The following is an 11,034-nucleotide window of genomic DNA, read 5'->3' as shown; positions in this document are numbered from 1 at the left end:
TTTGATCTCCCCTATGTGTTTTAAATTGAGACTAGACAGTCTTAGAATATGATAGATTTATAAAACGGCCAATCCACTGTTATACATTTTGGTACATTCTTATACTATCTGGCCCAGATTTATCAAAGAATGTCTACGGTAGAGCTATTTTCCCACGTTCATTAGAGTGGTGGGTGTGACTAGCGTGCATCTTATTTATCAAGAAGGTGCAGCAGGATGATAAATTTTGCGCAGCTCTGGCGTGGTGGGAAAAGCTCTACCACATACACTTTGTGAGGGAGGGAAAGGGACACTTTCCCAGGTCCTGAATATGGCAGGTTACATGTTTTTACTTACTTTCACAGAGCTGCTTGGACATTTTTACTTGCATTTTAGGCAATCCAATTTGATTGTGGGGTCTAAGTGGTTAAAGCTGGGCATTACTGTGATCGGTGATGTCTGGCATTAGAGATGGGTCCTGGTGGCAGCCACTAGGACCACCCAGCTATGACCCCCGCTCAGCTCCTGAGCACATTTCATAGAAGGGGAGTGGGACGCTGTTGTCCACAAGAGGTTAAAGGTTGAATTGTGGAAGGTAGAGGTGATTCTCCCACCTACTGGTAGGGGGTGTAGCTTTGCGCCTAAAAAAAAAAAAAGTACCTTTGCGCACAAAATAGCGACTTTTCACAAAAGTCGCAAATGATAAATGTGACCACTGCATGGTCAAAAAGAAAGAAAAAGTTCTACGGGTAGGCAAAAAGAGTGAAACTGTCTATATCAAAAGTTGCATAAAAGTCTCAAAATATGCTGCTTGCGCCTGAACTGCGCATAAACATAGACAAAAAAAAATGCTCCAAAAGCAATGATAAATCTCCCCCTCTATATTTAGCTTACATTGTCTGTCTGAGATTTGGCTAATAGGAGACTTCTAATAGTTGCTGAAGGTTAAAAGAACGGCGCTGGCTGGAACGACAACAGGTAAGATGTACGGTTTAATCTTAAACAATGCAACGCATTTCACAGCGCATGCGTAGCTTCATCAGGCATGTCAGTACAAGGTGAGGAATCTCGTTAAATAGCAGCAAATTAACACTTTCATTTCTAGCTGAAATCCGGTGTTCTATATAAAAAAATGCTTATAACCCAAATATTTAAACTTATAACATGACCTCCACAATTTTGGATATATGTGCACATATACAAAAAAGTGGCAATCCAAAAAGGCATACATTATGATGGCGTAAAAAAATAAAAATTTTGTGAATCCAAAAGGATTCCCGGTTTATCAGACACTGATAGCTATTAGAACATTTATCGGAGATCCTCTCTAGAATAATTAATTAGATTTAAAGAACTATTATGGTTTTTGTGTACAAAAGAAAAATGTCAAGACAGACTGTTACAAAAAATAGTTTTTTATATTTGACCGGCGCTTACACATGCGGGAACGCACCATCTGAATGGTAACTGCAGGACAGGAGAGAGATCGCATACTGTGTACTGCAATCTACTCTGTCCTGAATGTGTAAATGTGAAATGTTCTTTGTTTGAAAGGTGACTATTTTATTCTTTCATCATGGGGCAACATAAACAACGGGCGCTCCCACAAGGTGAGCATCCAACAACTTCAACTTCGGGGACATCCACAGCAGAAGGATACATTTCCTTTAATCTGCTGGGGGCCAAGATGTTCTTCAGGTTCTTGAATCGACTGAAGGTTACTTTGGGATTTTTGGGTACCAGATCCTTTTAGGACCGGTTAGGCCAAAATAATTGGCCAGTTCTTCCTCAAGATTTTTTTAATCTATTGTACCTGATTTAAAAATGGTGATAAAATTGAACCTAAATTCATATTTTTATTTTATTTTTTTTCACTCATTTCAACTCAGGTGCAACAGAGATTAAAAAAATCATGAAGAACTGGCCAATTATTTTGGCCGATCCGGTTCTAAAGGATCTGGTACCCAAGAATTCCTATGTAACCTTCAGGTGATCGAAGAACCTAAAGAACATCTTGGCCCCCAAGCAGATTAAGGGTGCGTTCCCACAGGGCGTATACTCAGCATATTTGACGCTGCGCAAAACTTATGGCAGCAGCGGGAAATATGCTGCGTATTCCTTGCCCACTATACACACAGGGCTTTCCGGCAGCAGCCCTATGCGTGTAGTGAGTTTTGGAGGCCGGGCCGTGTGCCGGTGTGTCTGTGATGCACGGCTCCGCCTCCAAAACTCACTACAAGTTCTTACCTTGTGGGAGAATAACATTTGTCACCTTTCAAATTAATAACCTTTCACATTATGGACAGAGTAGATTGCAGTACACAGCACGTAATCGATATTCTGTCCTGCAGTTGTCGACTACAGTATGTGGGTATTCAGATGGTGGTGTGTTCCCGCATGTGTAAGCACCAGTCAAATATAAAAAATAAAATAAAAAAATATTAGCCATTTTTCTTTTGTACACAAAAATGATTAGTTCTTTAGATGTAATCATTCTAGAAAAGATCTCTGCTAAATGTTCTAATCGCTATCAGCATCTAATCCTTTTGGATTCACAAACTAACTACATTAACTCCTCAGGGTTTAAATGAAACCATAGAAAACATATGATTAGATTTTCTTTTTTTTCTCTGGTTATTTTTTTTTCATTTTTATACATTTATTTGTTTATAGTATGGAAAACATTTTAAGTAACATCTGTATTGTTTAGTTGCAGCAGTTATATATATTTTATATCCATATAGTTGGAATAATGTGCACAAATGCCTTCTTTTCATGCAACACTGTTCATACATGCATTTTCACAGATCAGTCATACCTTTTTTTTGTTCATCACCGTAATTTATGCACAGATATAATTTGCATATTAGTTACGTTATTGTATTAATATATTTTCTACACATAGAAAAAAAATGTGCGTATACGCTCCTTTCCATAGAACATTATTCATACACAATTGTACTACTATTGCAAATTTTATATTAAAAAAAATTTTTTGGGTCACATACATCATTGCACTCATAATATAATATTCATAAAGTTCAGTTGGAAATATATGCACATGTGTTTTTATATAACATCCAATATTTAGTCACATTACTACTTGTGTTTATAAAGTACTGTATATGTATTTTTATATACAAATCAGCACATAGATTTTAGTAAAACATTACCTAATGTAAAATGTGGATTAACATCTAATGATTATTATGTCCCTTATTAAATATATTTTATAAATACATTTATATAAACACATTTTTATGCCATCATAATGTGTGTCTTTTTGGATTAATTGCCTCTTTGCATATGTGCACATGTATCCAATCTTGTGGAGGTCATGTTTTAAGTTTACATATATGGGTTACAAGCATCCAATCTCAGTCAGTGTGTGTTCACACAACCACCAGCGGTAAGCACAATTTCCCCCCATATCGTGGTTATTCGCTGGTGGTAATTCACTATGGAGTGCCTCTCTCTGTTTCCTTTCTTGTCTATGATTTGGACAGTTATGGTACACTTGGGCCAATAAATTATGTGGTTCAATACTTACCTAGCAAATTGGATGCCATTTCGATCTCTGTAAAAGGTTTGAAGAACATTAGCACATAAGACTACAGAAGGAAGAGAAAGTCTGAAGTACTTTTGAACTATGTTACCCGAAATCACTGTGCCACATCTAATGCTTTCAGGGAAGGGCAGAACAATTAAAAAAATATATAAATAAATACATTCTCTGCTCGCTCCCAGTCCCATGCTGCTACAGGTGACTATCTGGTAAAAGTGTATGTTAAAGTCACTGTACATTTATATAACCCCTTAATGACAATGGGCGTAAATGTACAGCAGAAGCTGTGATTGATTCGTGCAGGGTGGTTACTGGCTGCCGTTAACCCCTTTTAGATGCTGTGATCAATACTGGACATGACATATGAAGCATAACAGGGCTTAGATATACTCTTCAGACCACCTGCAGTGTAATCGCTGGGGGTCTGGTGAGTTATGATGGCGGCCTGAGGTCTTCTTACCTTCCGCTCTGCTGTGATCTACTCCTCTGGTTTGCTTCTGTAGATGGCAGATAGTACTGAACAGTGCTATGCCTAAGCATGGCACTGAATTGTATTAGAAATTATTGTATTGCTATGAATAGTCCCCTATGGGGAGATAAAATCTAAAGTATGTTTAAAAAAAATATGTAAAACATTTATGAACAAACAGAACAATAATGGAAATGAAGCAAAAGACTCCATGTGCTGGATATACAAGAAGGCGATCAGGTTATAGGTAGGTCAGGAATGGTGAAGGACAGGTGCGGCCCCCGTGGTCAGTGCATCGGCATGGCTGTGTTTGTGTCAATAACTGGGTGAAGAACCCCCCTGTGTATGGTAAGATATGGACAAGAGAAACAGAGAAGAACATGAAAAGGAGGGGGTGGGGAGCGGACAATTCCACAGGACTAGACACAAAAGCAACCGAACCAAGAGATAAACTCAGAAGACTCCTGAAAAGTGTCCCAAGGCAACCAGAGGCCAACAAAGACATCAGATTTGTCCGTATCAGATGCTAATAGCTCCTTCATTTTACAAACTTGATGTAAGGTCCACAAACTCCACCCTTGACAGCATCACAGAGGATTTCTAGTGGCGAAGGATAATTGCTTTAGCGGCACCAAGGTAATGTCTCTGGAGACTCTTCTTAGCCTGCGGAAGCAAGCCTGGAAAGAAGGTCAATTTTAGGAGAGGGTGTAATAGTCAGACCTTATTGTAGAGCTCAAAGATAGTGTTCCAGAAGGAGCAGGATGTCCCACCAAGTATGTAAATATGTGCCTACCATCTGATCACAGCACTGCCAAGTCACGGGGGCTATCGGGAACATCTCATGTACATGTTCCAGACACCAGTACCACTTAGACTGTACCTTAAAATTACCATTAGAGATGAGCGAACTTACAGTAAATTCGATTCGTCACGAACTTCTCAGCTCGGCGGTTGCTAACTTTTCCTGCATAAATTAGTTCAGCTTTCCGGTGGGCTGGAAAAGGTGGATACAGTCCTAGGAAAGAGTCTCCTAGGACTGTATCCACCTTTTCCAACCCACGGGAGCATCGGAAAGCTGAACTAATTTATGCAGGAAAAGTCATCAACTGCTGAGCTGAGAAGTTCGTGACGAATCGAATTTACTGTAAGTTCGCTCATCTCTAATTACCATCCTGGAGGAAATAGAAGCTATATGGGTCAGAAGACACTCACAAGTTATATAGTCAGTGGTGAATTCACAACCTAGGTCAGATGCTCATTTAAGGAGATGCTTGTGTTTTACACTCCGTAGATTGCAGAAATAGTATCAGAGGGGGGTGAGAATAAAAGTTTATTTTTTATGTGATTAAGCCCCTCCCCCAATAATAATTTATATGCCCCTTTTCCCATTTTGCAAAAAAAAAAAAAAGCATGTGCATGTGTAAACATTAATCAAAAAGTCCAAAATATCTGCTTTTTGATCACATTCCAGAAAATAATGAAATAAAAAGTGATCAAAATGTATACAATTTCAATAAAAACTGCAGATCACAGCACAAAAAATAAATTTGCCCTCTTACAGCCCCATATACAGAACAATTAGAAAGTTATAGGGGGGTCAGAATTTTTTTGTGAAAAAAGTTAATTTTGTTTTTAAGAGCAGTAAAATAAAACATGTAAATATGGGCACCAGTTTAATTGGATTGACCCACAGATTAAAGAGAACATGCCAGTTTAATTATTAGTGTGCTGCATAAAAACCTAACCCCCCACCCCCAAATTTCCTAAATTGCATTTTACTTTTGCGCCACAAATAAAGTGTCATTACAAAGCACAATTATGAAATGGAAAAATAAGAGTTACGGCTCATAAAAGGTGAGGGAGGGAAAAAAAATTCAAACACAAAAATGAAAATTAGCTGTGTCCTGTGTGACAAATGAACTGTGTTCAGGCCATTAAAGAAAAGTGGCACACTGCCAGTACACAGCGGACAGTCGTCGACCTACTTCCATGAAAGAATATTTGCATGGCAATCTGGCAGAGGTAGTAAATGCGAAGTACATTGGCATTGCTGGATTGAATGCTTTGGCTTAAAGGGATTGTATTTACATTAAAGTGGTAAATGTTTGTTGTTAATAAAGATAAATAATGGATCTTTGAGAGTTGAAAATTGCAATACTGACTTAGATGCCTAAAGTGAATACCCTTGTCCCCTGTAAATCACATGTCTGTACAACACTTATACACATATAACGTTATATTATACACTGTGATGCTATGCTTCTGGAGGAGCGGGGGCGACTGAGGGATGGTGCAGATTGATGGAGGACTACAAATCTAGCACTATATTTTCTGGCTCAGCCTAGCACTATATATTTGAGGCTATAGGTCTTTTGACGTTAGGTCTGGAGACATTCAAATATGCCATCTAAAACTGGCATCTAAAGTGCTTCTTAAGTGTGACATCAAGAATTATACCAGAATTGAACCAGAAGGGAACAAAAGGGAACTAACTCAACATTATAACTACAAAAGTAAGTCACTCTTTTACAGAAAAAATAAAAAATAAAACATGCACTCACTTATTACTTACACCATTGTGATACATTTTCTCTTCTATCCCCCACCGATTTCTCCGGTGGACTCTATATACATCTGTCTATGCCTCCTTCCCTCACCTATGTATTGCTCGCATGCACTGTTCACCATCATAAACAACCCAGAGTCACCTCATTCCATGGTACAGCACAGAGGTTGCTCCATCACTTCACCCAGCCATCTGCTCTCCCTCTTCTTTCTTCTGCTTTTAGCTGCTGGGGACATTGCTCCTAACCCTGGCCCACCTTTCACTAATATTTGCTCAACACTACCTGCCTCTTGTGGAACCACTACAAACTTTAACTGCGCTCTTCTAAACTCTCGATCTGTGTGCAATAAGCTCACCCAGATTCATGACTTATTTCTCACTAATTCTCTTAATCTGCTGGCTCTCACAGAAACATTGATACAACCTTCTGACACTGCTTCTCTTGCTGCTTTATCTTATGGTGACCTTCACTTTTCCCATACCCCCAGATCTGACACCAGGCATGGTGGAGGAGTTGGGGTGCTTCTAGCCCCACAATGCACTTTTCAAGTCATCCCCCCATTACCCTCACTCACATTTCCCTCTTTTGAGGTCCACACCCTCAGGCTCTTCCGCCCATTGTCTCTCAGAGTGGCGGTCATCTATCGTCCTCCTGGTCCTCCCCAAATGTTCCTGGATCATTTTGCCACCTGGCTCCCTCACTTTCTTTCCTCAGAAACACCTACACATCATGGGTGATTTTAATATCCCCATTGATACCCCAATCTCCTCTTCTGCCTCTCGGCTTCTGTCTCTAACCTCCTCCTTTGCCCTTTAACAGCTTACTGACTCTCCCACACACAAGGATGGGAATACACTGGACTTGATCTTCTCTAGACTTTGCTCTGCTCTGTCTCTAAATTCACTAATTCTCCTTTTGAGCTCTCTGACCACAACCTTCTCTCTTTCTCTATCAGTAACTCCTATCCTCTTCCAGACACTCCAACCTTGTACACTTACAGAAACCTGCGTGCCATAAACACCAGTCAATTACTAGACATTCTACAATCTTCACTATCACCAATCTCTTCTCTTTCCTGCCCTAATCTAGCAGCCAAACATTACCATGACACCCTAAAGTCTACCCTGGATCAAATGGCACCCTCTAAAACATGAATCTCTTGACACAGACGGCAGCAACCCTGGCACACGCTAACAACCCGCTTTCTCAGGCGATGCTCTAGGTGTGCTGAACGTCTGTGGAGGAAAACTAAGACTTCTTCAGACTATCTGCACTATAGATTCATGCTTAAATCCTATTACTCCGCTCATCACCTCACCAAACAAACATATTTTACCTCCCTCATCCACTCTCTGTCTAACAACCCAAAACGCCTTTTTGACACGTTCAACTCTCTCCTTCGGCCTAAAGTACAGACCCCAATCACTGATCTCTGTGCTGAAGACCTGGCCAAATACTTCAAAACTCAAATCGATGACATTCGTGATGAAATCCTCTCCCAGTCCCCTAAAAGTTCTGATACAATTCCCAGCCACGTCTCCTCTTCATCACTCTCAGTTTTTGAGCCTGTAACGGAGGATAAGGTTTCCAGGCTCCTCTCCTCCGCCCGCCCCACTACCTGCTCTAGTGACCCCATGCCTTCACACCTCATCCAGTCTCTCTCCTGCTATCAGATGTCACCTAACTAAAATCTTTAACCTCTCCCTCTCTTCTGGGGTCTTTCCCTCCTCCTTCAAACACTCTCATAACCCCACTATTAAAAAAACATCTCTGGACCCGTCCTGTGCAGCCAACTATCGACCCGTCTCAAATCTCCCCTTTATCTCCAAACTCCTGGAACGCTTGGTCTACTCCCGCCTTCTCCGCTATCTATCCGAGAACTCTCTCCTTGACCCCTTACAGTCTGGTTACTTGTCTTTGTTTGTACCCCATAATTGTAAGCGCTGCGGAATCTGTAGGCACTATATAAATAAATAAAAATCATATATAATTATACAATATTTGATCTACACCTATCAGACCTATAAATAATACTTACCTCATACAGTACTAAGTAGCTAATTGTTTACTAAACTAAAATCTTTAACCTCTCCCTCTCTTCTGGGGTCTTTCCCTCCTCCTTCAAACACTCTCATAACCCCACTATTAAAAAAACATCTCTGGACCCGTCCTGTGCAGCCAACTATCGACCCGTCTCAAATCTCCCCTTTATCTCCAAACTCCTGGAACGCTTGGTCTACTCCCGCCTTATCCGCTATCTATCCGAGAACTCTCTCCTTGACCCCTTACAGTCTGGTTTTCGCTCCCTTCACTCCACAGAAACAGCCCTAACCAAAGTCACTAACGATCTTCTGACGGCCAAATCAAATTGCAATTTCTCTTTACTGATTCTCTTGGACCTGTCTGCGGCTTTTGACACTGTGGATCACCAACTCCTCCTCAGTAGTCTCCGCTCCATCGGTCTCAAGGACTCTGCTCTCACCTGGTTTTCCTCCTATCTCTCTGGTCGCTCCTTTAGCGTCTTGTTTTCTGGCTCTACTTCTTCTCCTCTTCCCCTTGCTATCGGGGTTCCCCAGGGATCGGTCCTGGGTCCTCTACTCTTTTCACTCTACACATCCCCCATTGGAAAAACAATCAGTAGATTTGGTTTCCAGTACCACCTCTATGCTGATGACACCCAACTCTATACCTCTTCCTCCAACATCACCCCTGCACTCCTACAGAATACCAGTGACTGTCTCTCTGCCGTCTCAGACATCATGTCCTCTTTATATCTGAAACTAAATCTTTCTAAAACAGAACTTCTTGTTTTTTCTCCATCAACTGATACTGTACCAAACCCTGACATTTCCATCTCGGTATGTGGTACTACCATAACTCCCGGGCAGCAGGTTCGCTGTCTTGGAGTTATACTTGACTCTGATCTGTCTTTCACTCCCCATATTCAGTCCCTTTCACGTTCTTGTCACCTGCATCTCAAAAACATTTCCAGAATCCGCCCGTTTCTCACTACTGAAACTGCTAAAACTCTCATTATTGCTTTGATTCACTTCCGCCTCGACTACTGTAACTCTTTACTAATAGGCCTTCCTTTCTCCAAACTCTATCCTCCCCAGTCCATCCTTAATGCCGCAGTCAGGCTCATCTTCCTCTCCAGCCGCTACACCGACACCTCCCTGTGCCAGTCACTACACTGGTTACCAATTCAGTCCAGAATACAGTACAAAATCCTCAGTCTTACACACAAAGCTCTCCACAATGCTGCATCTCCCTACATCTCCTCTCTCATCTCTGTCTACCATCCTACATGTTCTCTCCGATCTGCTAATGATCTCACACTAACATCTTCTATAATCCGAACTTCTCATGCTATCCCTCAGTCCCTCAGACTCAACAACAACATCCATAGTTTCAAACGTGGCCTAAAAACACATCTCTTCAGACAGGCCTATGACATTCTCTAATTGGCCTCAACATATCCCCACACCTCTTGTTTGAATAGTTATTGTATAATATTATGTCTGATACTTGTCTTTGTTTGTACCCCATAATTGTAAGCGCTGCGGAATCTGTAGGCACTATATAAATAAATAAAATCATATATAATTATATAATATTTGATCTACACCTATCAGACCTATAAATAATACTTACCTCATACAGTACTAAGTAGCTAATTGTTTACTACAAATGCATTCTGACCATTGCTAATCTTAGTAATTATGGAAATTTCTAGGACTATAAATGTAGTGTGCTCGCTAATTTCCAACTAACTTATGTTACATTCTGGTTAATTCACAGGGAGGCATGAAGTAATGTCTCACCTGATTGGTTATATTTGTTTGTATTTTTTGAAAAACTTAATCAAAATGACTTGAAATGCCAGTACACAGCAATATTCGTTGGCATACCTTATTGACAGGATGCTGCTGTAGTAAAATCTAAAGGAAAATATGATTGGGAAAAAAAATTTCTTTATTTTTAAAAAGCCTGAAGATTATTGATGAACTTTTTGTCATTAGTTGTGGTCAGTTTCTGAAAAACAACTGAGCTGGATGAAACTGATATATGTGAACCCAGCCTAGTAAGTGGCATAGTTCATGGAGATTAAACAAGTATTTGTGATCCAGTATTCATGCACAAGTTGGTGGGTTTTGTTATGTAGAACCTCATGGTCTTGTCTATAGAAATTTAATTGTTACTGACAATCTTGTATTCCAGAAAATCTGATTATCTAGTAATTGTTCACTTTTAGATAAGCCTTTTAACTCTTTTCTACTGAAGAGTGCTGCTGTAGAGTATGATAGAGAATTTACTGGAGCAGTGCTGTCGTTTCTATAATCTCAGTCATTAGAAATGAGATGTGCTCAGCTGTGATCATTTCAATAAAACCAATTCAGATGCTGTGTTTTACATTGCGGCACAAAACTGTTAATGAGAAAAACACACGAATT

The sequence above is a fragment of the Hyla sarda genome, chromosome 1 (genome assembly GCF_029499605.1).
Source record: "Hyla sarda isolate aHylSar1 chromosome 1, aHylSar1.hap1, whole genome shotgun sequence".
NCBI classification, from domain to species: domain Eukaryota; kingdom Metazoa; phylum Chordata; class Amphibia; order Anura; family Hylidae; genus Hyla; species Hyla sarda.
The sequence above is the reverse complement of the archived record's forward strand: the minus strand, read 5'-3'. Positions refer to the sequence as shown.